We start from the raw sequence: 15,046 nt of genomic DNA, 5'->3' as shown, positions 1-15,046 counted from the left end.
CAGCCACCGCGGGGTCAGGAGTTACAGAAAGGCCATTCGTGAGTGATGGGTATTGACATCCTTAACAGCGCCCTGACCCCATCAGTCTCGCTCTGTTCTTCTTTTTCCTTACACTTGCCCTGGTTTTTTTCTTTTAAATTGGCCTCTTTCATGCATAAAGCTGCTTCATCACATTTTTACCCAAAGCTGCAGCCGGCGAGGCAGGAAGGGAGGCGCTGATTTGCCCTGGCTGGCATTGAGGGAGGCTTTCATCCTCTTATTTTCCTGTCCCAGAAACCTCGTGTGCTGCTTTTTGCCCTCCCTGCCTTTTTCCCTGATCTGCCAGTTCATCTTTCCAAATGCCCACCTGGATTGTTGTGCCTGCTCCTGGGGCTGTCATGGGGGCTCCCACAAACCACCAGCTCACCTTGAGCAGTGGCCAGGCTGTATGTTGGAGACTCAGCAGCAATTCCTGTTCCTTTCCCACACTCTGGCTCCTTGTGAGATGGATTCCACCTGCAAACAGCAGGGAGAGCTTGTCCAGGGATGTGCACCAGGCTGTAAAACACCAGCCCAGCAATTCAGGTGCAGCCTGAGATGCTCTGGAAGAGCTGACAGTAGGCAGATGACAGAATTTCTACTCTGAAATTAAAAAAAAAAAAAAAAAAGAAGCCTTATTTAATTTGTTTTGATGAAAGAGAGTAGCTTTAGATGGGATATAGGAAAGAAATTCTTCCCTGTGAGGGTGGTGAGGCCCTGGCACAGGGTGCCCAGAGCAGCTGTGGCTGCCCCTGGATCCCTGGAAGTGTCCAAGGCCAGGTTGGACAGGGCTTGGAGCAGCCTGGGACAGTGGGAGGTGTCCCTGCCCATGGCAAGGATGGGACTGGGTGAGATTTAAGCTCCCTTCCAATCCAAACCATTCTGGGATTCTAGGATTCCGTATATCCCAATGTTTCCCCCAGTTGAGGCTCATGGCATCCCCTCCTTGCTCCCTCATAAACCCCAGCCTGGCAGCCCATCACTGCTTCATCTGGCCAGACACAAACCTTCACACAGACTGTTTGGAAATACGGCACAGCTCATTTTGAACGTGTCTTATCTCCCCGTTGAGGAGCTGTTGTGGCTTAGCAAGGCTGGGTTTGCCTCCCTCCCGCAGCTCATCCTCATCTCCACTCCCATCCCAGCGCTCTCCTTCCCTCCATCCCATGACAAGCTGCCGTGACGTTATCAGATGCTTCGGCACTAAAACTCCTGGCACGCAAACTTCTTCTTTTTTTTTTTTTTTTTGGCTTTATTGTTGCATCCATAAAACTGGCTGGGAAAACTGCTGAAGCAGTAACCCTGCTCCATTTTAAAGGCAGCTGCAAATCAGCCCCACTCCCCGGTGCAGCACTGAGCTGGTTTTATGAGCCCTAATTAAACAGGATCTGCCCTGTGGTCCAGCTTCCACCCAGCCTATCTGAGAGATGGGATTTAATGGTTGGGGTTATGGATCTGTGTCCGTGGGCTTTGGTTACCCTGGAAATGAACTGCAATAGGATGGGGGATGGATTAAGGTGAACGGAAACAGCCCGTGCAAAGCTGTACATCAGGTGTGTGTTTTGTCTTAGCTGAAAAATGCAGGCTGGGGACTGAGTCAACCCATTTTTAGGGCTGGAGAAGGAACAATCTGGCACTGTTTTGTGATGCTGAAAAATGGGAATGGGCATTAAATAGAGGACATACTCATTTCTGAGGGAGCGCCAGGGCTGTCACCATGCCTGGGCTGTGCCTGTAAAATACCAGGGCAGAGCAGGGTTTGGTACCTTCAGGCTGCCTTGAGCTGGGATCCTCCTCAAAATGGGATGGCACGGGCTGTCCCTTTGCTTGTTTTCCTGTGGAAATCTTTGCAAGGCTTGTGTCTCCTGACAGTTCTTTGTGGTGGCATCTCTACAGGAGAAGCCTCACGGCCCTGCCGCAGCAGTAGGAGGGAGGTGCTGGCACCTGACACTTGACAATTTCTTTGAGCCCTTGAGTCTTTCCAAGAAAGCAATTTCTTTGATATTTCTCTTGGCATTTGAAGAGGGGAAAAGGTATTTCCCACATACACTTGCTGGTTTTAGCCTCCCCTTCTCTGAACTGATGATTTCTCTCTTTGTGAAAGTCAGCTGCATCTTACAACCCATGAACAGGGCGAGGAGGGAACTGGGGAGGAGATTTTGCAGTACAGGAGCTCTGTAGTGGTATCCATAAGGATGCTGGAATTTTTCATGGCACAGCAGCCCGAGAGGACCCTTCCAGACAATTCCGTGCACCCAACGCTGGGCTCCCACAGCTGTGTCATCCACAAGCAACAGTGAAATATCAGCAGCATCATGGCTGGGCTTAAATCTTTACTGAATCTCCATTTTTCTTTCTTTAAACGCTTACAGAATAAATGGAATTTATAATCAGAACCCATAAAATCTCTGATTTATGACTCATCTTGATGACAATATTTAATAACTCGTGTATATTTTATTACATCTTTTTAATGCCCTGTTGTGGAATTTTACTTAGGCATTTCACCCTCTATATCAACCTGTCTCAGCACAGATGGACTGACTTTTTTGCCTTGGGCTGACGGCAGAGCCAAACGTGCTCCGGGCTGGGCTCTTCCCAGGACTGCCTCAGTCTGTCCAAGCGGGCACAGAAAGCAGCGCTGGACATCCAGCCATGGTCCAGCTTCTTCCAAGAGCTGCTGCCCACATTGCAGATCTGATGCTTTTCCCTGCCTAGGCAGCTGTTTTCCAACATCCCCAGCCAAGTTTCGGTGCAGGTGGGGGGAGAAATTCCACTGTAGGGCCTCTCTTCCATCCTCAAGGACTTTTTGCTTGGAAACGCGGAGCTATTTAGGTTATTGCTCGAGTGTGTTCTCCTCTGGAGAGCACTCCCTGCCTTTCTGGGACCATTAGTGCAAATTAGCTGCTGCATCCCATCATCCCCCAGCCCGCTGCACCCAGGGTGCCGCTCCTCCCCCGGCGCTTGCACAGGGAGGGGATGCTCGGAAGCACCAGAGCTGCCTTCTGGCTTGGTTGGAAAGCAGCAGCTCCCTGCATCCCTCCCTCCCAGCTGGCTTTTATAACGGGAGCTGGAATGCAGAGAAACGAGGGATGGGCAACAGCTTGGGATGGATGTCTCTTGGGGTTTGGGTGTGAGGGGGGCTTGTGTGCTTCCGTAGGTGCCTGCAGCCTGTTTTGGGTGTTAAACCCATGCCGGCTCAGGGACAGGTCATGTCTAGAGCTAAGCCTAGGAGGGACTGCAGGCCTGGGGCCACATCACCCTGGTGTTAGCCTGGTTTTTTGGCACACGAGCCAGGAGTGCGTGTAACATCCATATTCCTCCTGCTGAGCGTGGTCCGGTGGTTTGGTTTTTGTTGCTCCTCTAAAAGGACGATGCCCCAGCACTAAGCTGGTGCTCGAGCAAGCCAGGCCGAGGGGATGGGGTAGCAGGAATAGCTGGGAGCACACGGGCCCGGGGCTGACAGACACCCCAGGAGCTTGTTGGGAGCGCCTGTGCAGCGCTGGCTGTGCTGACAGTCGCTGCCCATCCATCCGGCGCTCCCGCCCGCTCCCATCGCCTGGCTGCTCCTGGCAGGAGCCGCCCGGTGGAGCAGCCAGGTGGAGAGGAGGAAACGGGGCGAGACACCAGCACAGCCTCCCCTGTGCTCCCAGCAGCTGTCTGCATGGATGGCCAGCGGCCGAGGGCCAGGGCTGGCCAGGAGGGGCTGCAGGGATCGGTGGGATCTGGGGGACAGCAGGAGAGGATGCAGAAGGGAAGGGGAAAGGGTGGAAAGCAGCCAGGCAGGGAGGAAAAAGCAGCATAGCATCAAATCTCTATTTTTTTTGGGCCTCCAACAGCAGAGGGATGTGGAGCTGCTGGACAGAGTCCAGAGGAGGCCACGGAGATGCTCCAAGGAGCCCCTCTGCTGTGGAGCCAGGCTGGGAGAGCTGGGGGTGCTCACCTGGAGAGGAGAAGGCTCCAGGGAGAGCTCAGAGCCCCTTGCAGGGCCTAAAGGGGCTCCAGGAGAGCTGCAGAGGGACTGGGGACAAGGCATGGAGGGACAGGACACAGGGAATGGCTTCTCACTGGCAGAGGGCAGGGCTGGATGGGATACTGGAAAGAAATTCTTGGCTGTGAGGGTGGGGAGGCCCTGGCACAGGGTGCCCAGAGCAGCTGTGGCTGCCCCTGGATCCCTGGCAGTGTCCAAGGCCAGGCTGGATGGGGCTGGGAGCACCCTGGGCTTGTGGAAGGTGTCCCTGTGTTTCTATGTCTGGGTTTCTATGATATGTGGGGTTCAGCATTTTTTTGGGTTGCACTTTTTGGCTTCAGAGAGGTTGGTTGTTTAATTTTGGAGCTTCGGTGTGGTGACCCTGTGCTGTCCCTCTGACAGGGAGCACTGCAACCACTTGGCTCTTGCACGAAGAAGGCAGAAAAACCAAATACCTGAATTCCGTGTACTGTTGTGCACCCACCAGTCTGTTGGTCCTGGGTGCTGATGGTTCCTTTCGAAATGAACAGAAGAATTCAGCCTCCTTCACAATGTTTTGACAGTTTTTTGGGTTTTCTTGTTGGTTGTTTTTTTTTTTGTGGGGCTCAAAAATGTTTTGCAAAGAACTCTCAGGGCTGGATGAGATGTTTGTGCTGGGAAATCAGCCATCTTCAGAAGGGCTCCTGCTCCCTTGCAAAACATTTGCAGAGTTTTCATCTGTGCGTTTTGGCTCCTCTGATACAAGGCAGGAATCATCCTGGGAATTGTCTTCCCGATGGTTATTTTGCTGTCTCTGCTAGGAAATAGAAAAAGGCAGAAATGAGAATAACTTCAACCAACCAAGAGCAAGAAAATATCCTCTGTGCTGCAGGTTGCTGGGCTTGGATGGTTTTGGTCTAAACGAGGTCATCGATCCCAAACAAAAACCTGCCTGGTGTGAGTTGAGTGGCTGAGATCTCAGATCACAGGGGTTTGGAGGAACTTTTGCCATCCTTGACTGCCCCAGTTTTCCCTTACTGGCTGCATGCCATTGTTCAAAATTCATTTATTTCCTTATTGAACGCCATAACCAAAGAGGGTTTTGTGGAATCGAAGAATCATGGACTGGTTTGGGTTGAAAGGGACCTTAAAGCTCATCTCATTCCCCCCCCTGCCACAGGTAGAGACACTTTCCACTATCCCAGGTTGCTCCAAGCCTCATCCAACCTGGCCTTGAGCCCTTCCAGGGATGAGGCAGCCACAGCTTCTCTGGGCAACAGTGACTTTAAAGCTGCATTGCTGGCTGGGAGGAGCAGGATGATCCCTGTGCAGATTTGAGCAAAAATAAAATGTCATTGGCAGGATAAAACTCCTTTCCTGGAAGTTTCCAGGTTGAGGTGACTTCCTAGAGCAGGCACATGACAAGGTTGGGCTGCCCTATTCCAGCCCTAAATGATACTCTAGCAAAGGAGAAGCCTTCTGAGGAGGTGGGAAGGCATCACAGTCTCTAAAGACCTTCTGGGCAATGCTGGAAATGAAGAAAGGGAATTATTCCAGGTCTCCAAAGGCGGTAGGACACGGAGTAGTGGCCTGGAGCTAAGGAAGGGGAAGTGTTCTTGCTTGGCCATTAAGAAAGGGCCCCCCCAGTCGGGAGGGAAGGGGGAGAGTCCCTGGGGAAGGAGCGCCAGCGCCGGCCACAGCACGGAGATGGGATGTTAATGGAGGTGATGAAGGGAGAGATCTTTAGACAACACAAGAGGTCAACCTGCTGACCCGAGCCAGCTCTCTCCTGGCCCTACAATCTGTACGGTGCCATGATAAATTCCACTTCCCTGACTTTACTGCAGGCGCTTTATCGCTCGACTTAATGGCTGGGAAATGTCTTCACTTGACTGCTCCGTTCAGACGAGAGGGCTGTCTGTGATCCTCGGGCTTAAGCAACAATTCACTGACGGCGAAGGGATGATGCCTTTTTATTATCTTCCCTCTCAGAGCCTGGACTCGAGGTCCTGGCTCCTCTTTGCCACTGATTTTTCCCTTTCTGACCTCGTTCCATCGCTGCTGCCTCGTAGATTCTCACAAGCTGCCTTTGGGAGCGCGTGTTTGGAGTTTCCATCCTCTGAGTTCTGATTTGGCAATGGTTCTGTTCAGTCGGAGATGGGTGGGTGGTGTGGGGCTCCCCAAGGGTGCCGTGACCCCTTTGGATTCCAGCCTGGAGAGCAGGAGTCAGGTGTGGGGGAGGATGCTGGCAGCAGATGTGTGTGGTACAACCAGCCCTCCTGTTTTTATTTCAGGTCTCAGTGGTCTCATCAGAGTTGATGTTTTCTTTAATGTTACTGGCACTGTGCGATTGCGGAGGAATCCAGGCTTTGGGTGAGCAGCAGCTTTGAGATGCTGGGGTTGCAGGAAAAAGTATGGAAATACTGTTGGAATCTGCCAGCTAATAAACCCAGTCTATCTTAATTATGACTGTTTTTATTTTAGAGGCCAAAAGGAAGGTTTGGGGGGGATCTATTTTGGAGCAGTGGCGGTATGGAGGTGCTCCCAGTGGGAATTTAGGAGTGGAATGCTGTGCTGTGCAGGGTTGTGGGGATGGATGGGTGGCCCTGTGTTGCAGGGAGCTTCAACTCATTCCTGAAGCGAGCTGGCCATGCTGGATGATTTAATTCAAGCAAATAAGGGAGAGATGATGTTTGAGGCAGAGCCAAGGCTGGTGGATGTGTCCCTGGCCTGGGACAAGCAGCGTGTCCAGGAGCGATGCTGCAGGGTGAGGGTGAGTGGGTGCTGGCAGCGTCCTTCCAGCTGCCCCCAGGCTGTGCTCCCCACAGAGCCTCCACCTTTCCTTGGATAAATGCCGAAGGAATTCGTGTCCCTTCCCAGAGGCTGTTACAGTAAATTGTGAGCGGCGACGGGAGCAGCAGAGGAACTGTCGCCATCAGCGGCTTTTCGTTAATCTGATCCGAAGGTTCCCGCTGTGGATGTGGCTGGAGCCGTCCCTGCTCTCCTGCCAGTGCAAATGGAAACGTGCAGGCTCCTGGTGCCTCCGTCTGGATGGAGGGAGACAAGGGAGGCCGATGCAAGAGGGATTTTCCTGTTTCCACCTGGGCTTTGAGCTTTTGCATCTGCATCTTTTTGCTTTGCTCGGTTTGCCCATCCCCAAATGCACATCAGGGCATGGCAAGGAGGGATGGAGAAAGCCACCTTTGGAATTCTGGCTGTGAATCCTAGAATGGTTTGGGTTGGAAAGGACCTTAAAGCTCACCTAGTCCCATCTCCTGCAGTGATCAGAGACATCTTCAACTAGATCAGGTTGGTCAGCCCTGTCGGTCTTCCATCAATGCACATTTCCCCACAGAAAGTGCCTTTATTGCAAAATTCCTGGGATACTTTTCTTCTTTTTTTAATTTTTCTGTTGGGAATATCTAAATCTAGGTGATTGTCTGGGAGGAGCTCAGTGGTTTGGTTGTCTGATGGCTGAGTCAGGAGTTGTCCCTGTTAGCCAGGGGGACCTGCTGGGAGGCAGTGGGAAGCACCAAACCCCAAACCCCAAAACCCACTGGAAGGCAACTTGCCATGTTGTGTCCCATCTACAGGACACAGATGACTCTTCCAGGAGCCAGGAGCTAGCTGGAATGTCCTTGCATTAGGTGAACAGGGGGGAAAAATAATCCATTCCATGAAAATTTTACTTTTGGAAAATTTCTGCTGAGACGGGGAAGTTAGAGGATATTTTCTTTTTTATTTAAACATATATATATATATATATATATGTACACGTATATATATTTGAGTTTCAGCGGCTTTCCATTTCCTAGTCAGCTCTCTGCACGATGCCATTTCTGCAGGCACCAGATGACTTTTTTTCCCCTCAGGAAATTTTCTAATATCAATTTAATTTTGACTCTCACAGCTGCATCTATTCCGCAGGGAACCTACTCTACGGCCTCGCCAAGAAAGTGTTTCCTCTTAGCTGCAAGTTCATTTTCCAGCTTTAAAACATCATTCAGTCATTCCTAACGAAAGCTATAATCAACTTTCAGGCTTCATGGCTTAGCTGAGCCCCTAATGGAGATGGGGATCATTCCTGTAAGATCACCCTGGCAATGGCTCGGCCCTTATTTCCCATGGCAGCTGTGCTGGCCCCTTGCAAAGGATGGATTTCACTGGATGGAACTGCACCCAGAGGGATTAGAGCCAGTCCAGGTGGATGCAACTCCCTGAGTTGCTCCCTTGGGATGCATTCTGGCATCCCACAGGGATTTGCTCCTTCTCTGCCGTTGTGGCTCCACAAATCCTGCACGGCTTCTGCAGGAGCAGATGACAAAGAATTTGGTCCAGCTTGACTTAAAGAAAAAGAAGGAAAAAAACCCAAACCCAAACAACAAAAACCCCCAGCAAAACCACAGTTTGTGCCCCATCTGATTGTAACTCCATGCCCACATCTGCTCTGTGTGAATGTTTTGGGAGCACCAGAGGGGAGCAGTCTCTGTTTTCCGTGCCGTGCTGTGCAGCAGGAAGGGTTGGGGTTATTCCAGACCTTGCTGAATTCCACCATGGATACGGATCCGTACATCCCCTCCTGTGCCCACCTGCTGTGGAAATAGGAATGCAAATAGCACCAGGAAAACAGGATCAGGTGGGAGTAGGGAGCAGTGGGAGACCTGAGAGGAACATCAGGACTGGCTGGGCTGCCTCGGGAATGGGGAATGTTAAATAAGGTCATGGAGCACCGGAGTTCCAAATGGGACCCCACAGAGCAAGGTGGGATTTATTCCACTGAATGTTTACCCAGCCTCGTGGAACAGGAGCCCTGTGCTGGTCTGGGTGGAGACAAGCCCTGGAAATCATGGAATAGGATGGAATGCAATACAATGTGAAGAGAATTGAAAATAAAACCAAACCAAATAGAATTGGAATAGAAGAAAGAAAAGAAAAGAAAAGAAAAGAAAAGAAAAGAAAAGAAAAGAAAAGAAAAGAAAAGAAAAGAAAAGAAAAGAAAAGAAAAGAAAAGAAAAGAAAAGAAAAGAAAAGAAAAGAAAAGAAAAGAAAAGAAAAGAAAAGAAAAGAAAAGAAAAGAAAAGAAAAGAAAAGAGAAAAGAAAAATGGAATCATTTAGGTTGGAAAAGCCCTCTAAGATCATTGAGTCCACCCGTTCCCCCAGCACTGCCACACCCACCACTGAACCAGCTCTACACAGCTTTTAAATTCCTCAGGGATGGGGATTCCACCAGTCCCCTGCTGCCAGAAAAAATCGCCTTGGGGACCCTGGCACATTCCAATGTGCCACAGGGCAGGGGAAGAGCTGTAGGGATGAACCCACCCCGCAGCCAGGGCTGGCTGCTCTCCCTGCAATGGGCTCTTAGGTTTCCCCTTCGCTGTTCAACCCTGAAGTAGCTTATGAAGCATCAAAATGACAGAAATTGGGATATAAGCAAAACCTCCAAATCCTTCATCTCTCTCCCCAGAAAAAGACTCAAACAGATGAGCCAACAGAAATTTTTAATTGAAATGTTTGGGTACAAATTACCTGACAATCCAAACAGAGGAGTTTGGAACCAGCGCTTGAGCTTCTCATTCAGAAAATATTGAAGCCTTGCAAGCTGACACCTTCAGAACTCCCCATAAAGCTTCGGAAGAGAAAAATTAATCCGGAGTAACCTCTTTTTCTGCTTTCCAGAAGCAAATTGGCTTTTGATGAATGCTTATACCTCCTCAATAGATCCCAGTCAACCGAGCCCGGCTCTTCCCCGTTGCATGGTGGGGCTCCCTGGAACAGCAGAGGGTCAGAATGAGCGTGGGGCTGCTCTGGGTGTGAGCGATTGCTCTGGATACCTGGCGCATTTCCATTCCTACCTCCTTTCCTTTTGCTGTCCCTGTCAATCCACGTCCATCATTCCTTCTTGCAGCAGTCAGGTGTCTGCTGCTGCTGCCTTTTATCCCTCTGAATCTACCTCATGGGATTAGGCATGGTACGGAGAGTTGTAGCATATAATAGCAGGGCTGTAATTACCTAACGAATACGGTGTAATTACACCGTGGTAAAGCTTTTGGATAACCTCACCGCCTCCCACTTGTCCCTATAACTGGAATTTCTCTACATTTCAGCTCTTAACGTTACCTCCATCTCCAAAATTGTGGCTTTGACTTCCCGGTCACCACGGAATGGTATTTTTAACATTCGGTGGCACCACTGATTTTGCACTTACACTTTAATTAATTTGCGGCTATGGAGCCTTGGAGTTGTAGGAGTAGAGTGAAAATTGCAGGTGTGGGAAGCGGAGCTGTGGTGTAATCACACCACAAAAGGGCAATCACACCCCTCAAGCTCAGCATAAAGCCACATTAGAGTTTTGGGGGGACCTCCCCGGTATCTATTGGCATGGGTTTGGACTGGCAGAGGGATCTGAGCTGCTGCAGATCCCTCCATCCAGGTGCAGGCAGGTTGGACTTCTCACTCTCTACAACTCCCTGACAGGAGGGTGCTGCTGGGTGGGGGTCAGGCTCTTCTCCAAGGAACAAGGGACAGCTCAAGAGGACCTCAAGCTGTGACAGAGAGGTTCAGGCTGGATATCAGGTGGAATTTCTTCATGGAAAGGGTTGTCGAGCATTGGAAGCAGCTGCCCAGAGAGGTGTTGGAGTCTCCATCCCTGGAGGTGTCCAAGGAACACCTGGACATGGCACTCAGTGCTCTGGGCTGGGTGACAAGGTGGGGATTGGTCACAGGTTGGACTCGATCACCTTGGAGGGCTTTTCCAACCTTAATGATTCTGGGATTACCTGAAACCTCCTTCAGTTACTGGCTGTAGAACAGCATTTTCCCTGATCCATCCTGCTTGCAGCTTCGAGCACCTCAGCCCAGCCTGGATGTGGCCTGGTGGCACCACTCAGCAAACTTCATCTTGATGAGCGACCCGAAGCTAATTACCAACCTCCTTGCCCATTTCCATCCCCCTGACTCCAGTAAAACCAGCCCAGCCATTTCCCTGCCTTTTGGAGCTGCTAGTTGGGATACACAGACAACAAGCACTGCGACATAATGGATTTTTATTATTATTAGGCTCCCAGCGCCTGTTTCCCTGTCAGTATAACAGGGCTAATGAAATGTCCCCACCGCTCATGGGGCTTGGGAGAACAATTTGGGCCGGATCTCCGTAGCATTTGGAAGAGGTGGAATGCTGTTGTTATTTATTACAGATCTGGTTTACTTAGCCCTGGGTTTATTGAGTCTGTCTCCCACCCGCAAATGCCGACCGCAGCTCCCAGAGCTGCTCCCGGTGCCAGGGATCCTTCCTGTTGCCGCTGAGTTGCCAGCTGGACTTGTTGTGGACTCCAGCTCAGGACAGTGGGCCAGGTTCATCCCTGGTGTACCATCATCGACTTCAATTAAGCTACGCCAGGGAGGAATTTGGCCCGCTCCCTTTGTGAGCTGTGCACCAATGCCAGGTGAAAGGCACGGGGGGTGCCAGCAAGGGCTGTGGCAGCCCCATTTCAGTGTGGGACAGAATTCCTGCACCTCTGTCTGCTGTGGGACACCAGCATCCACTGATGGGCAGGGAAAGGGGAATCCAACAGCACGTTCCTTACAGGACTTCACTTCTCGTGGGGTTCCAGATTTCATCTCCCTGTCTTGTTCCTGGACTGCCTGGAGGTAGACAGGGAGAAAAAAAGCAAGAGGGGGGGAAAAAATGGGCAGTGGAGCCTTAAGTAACGCAAGGTCTGACTCAACGCTGAAGAGCTGCTGCTCTGGATCAGATCCAATTTGCTCCTTACATGCTTGTAACTGGCACCAGAACATGTGCGTAGAAGCAAACCCTTGTTTCCTGGAGGCAAAATTTACACCTGCTTTACTCACATCCCTCTCCTTAACCCAGGATCCTGGGCACCACAGCCCCAGCTTCAGCTGGGTGGGTGACAGTCACTCTGCAGCATCACCTCAGCCACCCTCCGGGCAGCACTGGGCCCTGCTGATATCCAATATCCTCTTCCCCTCGCCTCCCGCACGCTGCCCGGAGGCGGCCGCTTCCCGGGGAGAGAAGTCGGTTTCCTGGTTCAAAGCAGAAGGAAACTTTCTGTGCTGGCAGATCTGGGGCAGAGTTTTAAGAGTGTCTGTATTTCCTCCCGCTTCATCTGAAGTGAGGGACATCCAAGGATGCAGCCCTCGGCTTTCATCTGCCTCACCGCAGGCATTGTGAGCTGTTCTCTGAGTCCGCTCTCCCGGCTTCATATTTCCTGGGGTGCTTTAGAGAGTGGCTCTGGCTTTCTAAATGCAGGGGCATTCTAAAAAAATACATATAATTAATTCCAAATGCAACAAAACCTTTTAGTGCATCCCTTTGGCTTTTAGTGCATCCCCCCACCTCAGTCTGCTGGGATGTGGTGGGAGGGGGTTGGTTTCGGGGTGGAAAGAGGTGGATGTTATGATGGGATGAGGTGGGTGCTGGGATGGGATGAGGTGTTGCCATTGTGGGATGAGGTGGATGCTGTGATCAAACGAGGTGGGTGCGTGATGGGAAGAGGTGAGACGATAACGGGATGAGGTGGGTGCTGTGATGGGATGAGGTGGGTGCTGTGATGGGATGAGGTGGGTGCTGTGATGGGATGAGGCGGAGCTGCTGGGTGCAGAGGGATTTATCTGCGGCTCACACAGCTGGAGATTTGCATCTCCCACCATCCCCTCTGCAGAGCTGCCACCCTGTCCTTCCCAGCCCTTCTCCTCCCCAGGCGCTGTGGGGCCCTTTTGTGGCCATGGCTGCACATCTCAGGTTATCTCAGGACACGGGGTGCAGGGAGCAGCAGGTTTGATGACAGCAGGGACACGCATGGAAAAGCTGTGGTGCAAACAGTTGGAAACTGATAACTAGCAGTGGTGTCTTTTCCAGGAGGGGAAAAAACACCTCTAAATTGTCTTTGTTTTGATATTCAAATGCTCCTTTCCATGTATGTGCTAATGGGTATGCTGGTGTTATGGCATTATTAGAACAAAATATTCAGATGATTCCTAACAGAATTTGTGTTTCACAAGCTACATGGAAATGTTGGCTTGGAAACCGGAGCAGTGTTAGGAGACTGTTTCTCCCAGGGGGTAATAACTGGCCTGAGCTGCTCTGCAGGGTTGGGGTTTTGGCGCGTGGGATCCAGGCGACTTCTCCCAGGAATCCCTGCTAGACAAAATTCCCCTCCCCAGTATGAAAGGAGCACCCTAAATATAGACCAGGAGGAGCCTCCAGCCCTTCCTACCCTTGATCCCTCTTCCTCACATCTTTGCCAGCTTTGTGGGATGTGAAAGGCTATTTTGGAAGAACAGCTCTGCTTCTGCTCCGTAGTGGCACAGCTGAACCTGGGTCAGCATCCCCCAAGATCTCCTCCGACTCCGTGCCTGGATTCCTCAGCTGAGGCCAGGCTGAGGCTCTTAGTTCTTCGTTCCCACTGAAATGAGCAGCAAATCAATGCAGGCCTAATAAAAGATGATTGGGAATTGCTAATAGGAGTGTGGGAGGGCAGCCCTGCCTCCCAGAGCCAAGATGAGTATGGATTTTCTCGTGCCAGGGACTGTAAATGCTTCTGAATTCCCCAGGGAGCCCTGCATGCTCACCCTCTTCCTTCACCCTCATAATTCTCCTGCAGCCTTAAAAAAGAACCTGGCCAAGGCAATTAGCTGGGTTAATTAGCTGGAGGTGGCAGGGAGGGCTCAGCCTGGGTGGGATGGAGCGAGTTGGGACAGGGTGCGTGGTGGGGACAAGGAGCCCCTCGGCCAAGGGCAGGGTTAGATTGGATATTAGGAAGAAATTCCTTACTGAGGGTGAGGCCCTGGCACAGGGTGCCCAGAGAAGCTGTGGCTGCCCTATCCCTGGAAGTTTTCAAGGCCAGGCTGGACAGGGCTTGGAGCACCCTGGGATAGTGGAAGGTGTTCATGGTAGGAGATCCCTTCCAATCCAAACCATTCTGGGATTCTGGGACAAGATCATCTGCCCTGCTCAGAGTTTGGTCCCCATCCCACAGTACTCGTGCAAGGGCAGGAAGGGGAGAAATGAGGTCAGGAAGCGGGAACACAGTTGGAAAGATTCTCACTGCCTTGGTGCTGGGCTTCAATTCCAGCTCCTGGTAGCTGCTCTCTCCAGCTTGCCTTATTTATGGACTCACATCTCCCCCACTCTTCTCCCTCCAGCAGCCACAGTCCCAGCACCCCACAGGCTCCCCATCACCCATAGATCAGCACCAATGAACAACCTGCTCTGCTCTGCATTCGGCAGCCAAACCCCTCCTGCCCTTCACGTTGGTGCTGCTGGGGGATGATGTATGAAATCCAGGTCGGTTTGATTCATACGAGTTGTGTTCACCTTGCAGAACAGGCTGTCACCAAAAATAATAAACCTCCTTGTTTTAATGCCTGGAGAGGCTGTTGGACGAGCAGCAGGACAGGTTTAGATCCTCTTCCAAGGAAAAGGACGCTTTTGAGAAAGACGGATTGCAAGCCACGGGATGGCTGCACAAACGGTAAATAATAATTAGAGCCGTGTCTGGAGGCTGCGTGGGGAGCAGGGACCTGTCAGGCTTCGTGTGGCACTGATGCTCCAGACAGGACAATTCCTGACCCACGGCCTGGAAGGTCTAAATGGTGTTGCCAAGAGCAGGGGGTTGGCAGTGCGGGGTGAAGTGACCTGTCCCTTGTCACCCAGGAGAGAGGTGGCACAGCCCTGGGTGCAGCAGCTGCTGGTTTGTGCAGGGATGGAGACCAGGGTGGCTGCGGTTTATCATTCCTTATATCCACGGGCCTTTACCAGGAGAGGCAAAACCCTGCTGGGCAGCTCTTTGCCCCTTGATTTATAGAGTACATCAGTTGAATTTTTCTCATGCCACAGCACAGCCCTTCCCTGAGCTCACACCAGCTTCCAGGAGGTATTTTCTTTGCAGCAAATGCACCAGCACGGTGTCCAGTGACGTTCTATCCTCATCTCACTCCTTTTTGGGCAGCAGCTTAGATTAGGATGCCCATCTTTGCCTGGCATCAGACCTGCTTGGTGCCCCCAGCACAGCCTCTTGGTCCTTCTCCCTTTGGATGCGCTGCTGTCTCCTGCCTTG

General features: G+C 51.4%; 1 protein-coding gene across 4 annotated transcripts in view; it reads left to right on the top strand.

Annotated features, from left to right (window-relative positions):
• The window catches only part of LOC138098250 (protein CEPU-1), a 458,933-nt gene that overhangs the window by 295,448 nt on the left and 148,439 nt on the right, over positions 1–15,046 (top strand). The window contains exon 1 of one of the 4 annotated variants that reach the window (XM_068994682.1): positions 6,329–6,340. The exons of the other annotated variants lie outside the window; for them this stretch is intronic. The gene's annotated coding sequence lies outside the window, so the exon portion shown is untranslated. Of the gene's footprint in view, positions 1–6,328; positions 6,341–15,046 lie in introns of those variants that run through there. 4 annotated transcript variants of the gene reach the window in all.

Source organism: Aphelocoma coerulescens, chromosome 24 (genome assembly GCF_041296385.1).
Source record: "Aphelocoma coerulescens isolate FSJ_1873_10779 chromosome 24, UR_Acoe_1.0, whole genome shotgun sequence".
NCBI classification, from domain to species: Eukaryota; Metazoa; Chordata; class Aves; order Passeriformes; family Corvidae; genus Aphelocoma; species Aphelocoma coerulescens.
Note: the sequence above shows the minus strand (reverse complement) of the source record. Positions and strands in the feature narration are given on the sequence as shown.